Here is a 5000-nt window from a genome sequence, read left to right on the forward strand (position 1 = left end):
TAACTGTGAATGATCATTTTAGCATACTGTTTGTTTATATCGACATTAAACATTTATCTTAAGCTGAGAACTGATTTAAAATCTGTGATATCACTGACCCCTGAGGGTGTTTTTAAGAAAGAGTATTTCTTAAGTATATCCTCCACAGTCATTCCATCTCTTATCTCCCTTCTTCGCCACGCAAATGTTCGCTACATTCGGTCTTTGACCACCAAGGTATCTGGTTGCACTTTGCTGTACTGAATATGCAGGACATTCACATGACCCTCAACAGAGGATGCATCCTCACCAATGACAGCAACCGCCTATTGGATCAAATTTAAAAGTCCATAATAATAATAATAAATGTTAAACCTCAAAAACACATGATGTCATTCACCATTTCCTTACCTTACATTTTTATGATCACAAAGAGAGATATTCAATTTAAGGCTGCACAATGAATTCATAAAAAACAAAAAAAAGTTATTATGCAAATGAATCATTCCATGTCAAATCAACCAAATTTCAGAAATTTCCCTGGTTCAAATTTGTAATTTTGTTAATATTTTTATTAATTTAAATATTAAATATAAATAACTGCATCATATATTATAAATATAAAAACTCCACATTTTGAATGTTTAGCACATCATGTTAACAGAGTTTCTTTGTGTGTGCTGCTGGGCCACCCTGCTTTCTAAGATATCGGCATCAGGCATAAAAAAAATCATTATCGGTCAACCACTAAACATAGGACAAATATAATACACAATACTCAATGTTATACTTACATTTCTGTAGTCGAAGTTTGTTGATAGGATTCTGCCGGCACTGATTCTAGTGTTATTGTTACCACCTCCATCTCATGTACAAATTTCTTCAACTTGGCCTGGTTTTTAAAGGAGCCTGGAAATAAATATGAGATCATGTTCTCCGTGAGACCACACTCTACCTCGTTTTCTGAAAGAAAGAAAAAAGAATGATCAGTGTGAGCTCGAGGTTTTAATAATTTTAACAATTATTTAAACAATAAAGTCAATGTATTTTTTAATGGGCATTAATCAGTATAAAAAAATGAATTCTATTTAGAAAAATACACTCTCAGAAAAAGGTACAAAACTGTCACTGGTGCAGTACCTTAAGGTACAAAAGCTAAAAGGTAATAATATGTACACTAACAGAGAAATTTACTTTTTTTTCTGAGAGTCTATGATTAGAAGCAATATTATTTAAATTAGCAGCTCAAAGACTAGAAACTTATTTCACGAGTTTTTACCAGTTTTGATAAATAATGGTAAACAAATTTCACTTGACTTGCTGTCCTTGGAAGGGCTCAAAGCCGACGCACGCCTCGATGTCCGAGCTAAATCGCCTCAGTTGATTGCTGCTTAAGTAGTTCGCTCGTGATGACTGACAGGACTAAATTATTAGGACACTCCTGGACTTATATTTAGAACGTTTTTTAAAATATGTACCAAATAAAACTGATATAAATCAACACGGATGATATTCGTAAATTATATCATTTCAGACTGACTAGGATAGGCGTTAAAATAAAACAAGAGAGGCATTCGCTCGCGTCCGGAGTGAACACGGGTAACAGAAAATTCTGGGAGGCTGAATTTATAAATCTGTAGTTCCATATCGAGACCCAGCTTTAGTGAAAATAAAAGCCGATTCAAAACGCGATGGGTTTGAACTGTTTCTATGGCCGTTTCACTGCTGTTTTGTCTCGCGGTAGAGTGTAAGTTATGCGAAAAGTAACATTTTAATTTCTGGCTAAATAATAAAAACAATTGTTATAATAACAATAAGCTCAAAATTTAATAACAATGCGTTGGTTTTGTCAGGTCAGTGTTTTCGCGTTTACCTCACGCATCAGGTAGGCCTAGCTACAGACGCAATGTCAAGTGAACATGACTGCAAAGGGAACCAACGGATTTTCACAGTACTTAAAACTAAACTTACCTCTGAATTTCTGTGCTTCGTCTTCAGTGACATGTATTCCAGCTTCTTTCAATTTTTGAAGAAGATCCTCCGTCGACAGCGTCAGAAGTGAGACAGCCGTTGATATGGAATAACCGTCGTGCTCGTGCTCAATATCAACTTTGCGCGCATAAAATGCACCGCGCGGGCTATAATCCCATTGGACGACACGAATTTAAAGAAGGCTGGCTGCGAAAATGCGTACTTGAACTTTGAGGCAAAGTAAAAGTACCCCATATAATGTTAAATAAACGTTAAATAGTTTCGTCTACATTGTGCTTTTGTTAAGAAAGATAAGTACATGTATTTGTTTAACTCTAAATGAATTACAATTAAAAATGCAGGCCTACTTTAATACATTTGCTTTATGTTTAAAAGTTATTATCTTGATGCTCTGAATAATCATTTAAATGTCATGCGTTTGTATACTGTTCAGAACTAGTCAGTAAAGATGTGGGCTCTTAAATATATTTGGTTATGTTGTGCATCTCTTCCAAATAACCAACAACTCATGAAAATTAATATCTTACTCTATGTTTAATCTATTTTGGGTGACCGTTTCATACACTTTGGCGCACTCATTTCCCATTTGTGACCCAACTAGGACCCACATAGGGAGCCCATCTGTTTTTGCCAATGTGGGACCTACTTAGTTGACCCAAGTGGGCCCCAGATAAGATGCCCATTTTGGGACCATGCCCACTTGGTACCCATGTAGACCCAGCATAAACCATGTGGGGCCCACATATACATGTTGGCTGGGTCGTGGTAGAGTATAAATTATGCGAAAAGTTATATTTTAATTTCTTGCTAAATAATAAAAACAATTTAAAAAATAACAATAAGCTTAAAATGTAATAACAATGCGTTGGTTTTGTCAGGTCAGTGTTTTCCAGTTTACCTCATCAGGTAGGCCTAGCTACAGATGCAATGTCAAGTGAACATGACTGGAAAGCAATAGTACAGTGGGTACGGAAAGTATTCAGACCCCCTTCAATTTTTCACTCTTTGTTATATTGCAGCCATTTGCTAGATGGACGACATGGACAGCAATCAGAGTGAGTAACTTTACCGATTTTCAATTAAGTTTTATTTTATAACCTTAAAACGATGCAAAGTTTACGTAGCCAACGTGAGAACTGCTAAGAAATAATCATGAATTCCCGATTGCTAGTTTTATTGATTATTACGATGTTCTTAATTCGTGGCCATGATTTAACTAAGCTAAACCTTGTAGACATAATGACTACAATAAGTAAATCTAGCCAGCACATTAATTAAACTTAAAAAGATAATAAAAGCATATTGATGTGAGATGTGTCAGATTTACCTGTAGCTTACTGTATTAGTGTGAAAACTTGTTTGATAACGTTACTCATTGTTTTAGCATATTAGTTAAGTATAAATCATCTTTCATAATTAAATTGGGCTCATTGCTTGGTTGCACCACGATATGTGTTATTAGCCTGTCCTTTTGGCAGTACTTTAGATTAGTCTGGTTGATGTTTGAAAGGCATGGTCAGCGGTTTGCCTTCTGGACCAAGGTTATTTTCGTAAACGAAAACTAAAACTAAGACTAAAACGATTGATGAAAAAACAATTTTGTAAACTGAAATAAAATAAAAATGGCAAAATAATTCAAAAACTAAAACGAAATGAAACTAACAACAGTTATTGAAAAACTAACTGAAATAAAATAATAATTATCAAAAATAAATAATCGTTTTAGTAATCATTAAGTTCTCACCCCTTGGCTGAAAAATATATGAGCTGTGTGGTGCCGGCGGTTTAGGGAAATACCTGTAAATATGACGCATCGCGCACGTGAGGTTATCTGACAGAGAGACGCAAAGCAGTTTAAAGCAGAGTCCTGCACGAGTCCTGTTTGGTAAACGTGCACCAGCAGTACTTAACAGAACACTCGACCCGTTATCCAACAGCAGCACTAATTTAATTTTTTTAATGGGCATTCATCAGTATAAAAAAATTACTTCTATTTAGAAAAATACACTCTCAGAAAAAGGTACAAAACTGTCACTGGTGCAGTACCTTAAGGTACAAAAGCTAAAAGGTACTAATATGTACACTAACAGAGAAATTTACTTTTTTCTGAGAGTGTATGATTAGAAGCAATATTATTTAAATTAGCAGCTCAAAGACTAGAAACTTATTTCACGAGTTTTTACCAGTTTTGATAAATAATGGTAAACAAATTTCACTTGACTTGCTGTCCTTGGAAGGGCTCAAAGCCGACGCACGCCTCGATGTCCGAGCTAAATCGCCTCAGTTGATTGCTGCTTAAGTAGTTCGCTCGTGATGACTGACAGAACTAAATGATTAGGACTCTCCTGGACTTATATTTAGAACATTTTTTTTTTAAATATGTACCAAATAAAACTGATATAAATCAACACGGATGATATTCGTAAATTATATAATTTCAGACTGACTAGGAGAGGCGTTAAAATAAAACAAGAGAGGCGTTCGCTTGCGTCCGGTGTGAACACGGGTAACAGTAAGAAAATAATGGGAAACTGAATTTATAAATCTGTGGTTCCACATTGAGACCCAGCTTTAGTGAAAATAAAAGCCGATTCACACAAAACGCGATGGGTTTGAACTGTTTCTATGGCCGTTTTACCGCTGTTTTGTCAGCGTCTCGAGCACTGTCTCGCGGTAGAGTATAAGTTATGCGAAAAGTAACATTTTAATTTCTGGCTAAATAATAAAAACAATTGTTATAATAACAATAAGCTCAAAATTTAATAATGCGTTGGTTTTGTCAGGTCGGTGTTTTCGAGTTTACCTCACGCATCAGGTAGGCCTAGCTACAGACGCAATGTCAAGTGAACATGACTGCAAAGGGAACCAACGGATTTTCACAGTACTTAAAACTAAACTTACCTCTGGATTTCTGTGCTTCGTCTTCAGTGACATGTATTCCAGCTTCTTTCAATTTTTGAAGAAGATCCTCCGTCGACAGCGTCAGAAGTGAGACATCAAATAACCGTCGTGCTCGTGCATGCACAATC

Source organism: Sinocyclocheilus anshuiensis, unplaced genomic scaffold (genome assembly GCF_001515605.1).
Source record: "Sinocyclocheilus anshuiensis isolate Anshui unplaced genomic scaffold, SAMN03320099.WGS_v1.1 scaffold1777, whole genome shotgun sequence".
NCBI classification, from domain to species: Eukaryota; Metazoa; Chordata; class Actinopteri; order Cypriniformes; family Cyprinidae; genus Sinocyclocheilus; species Sinocyclocheilus anshuiensis.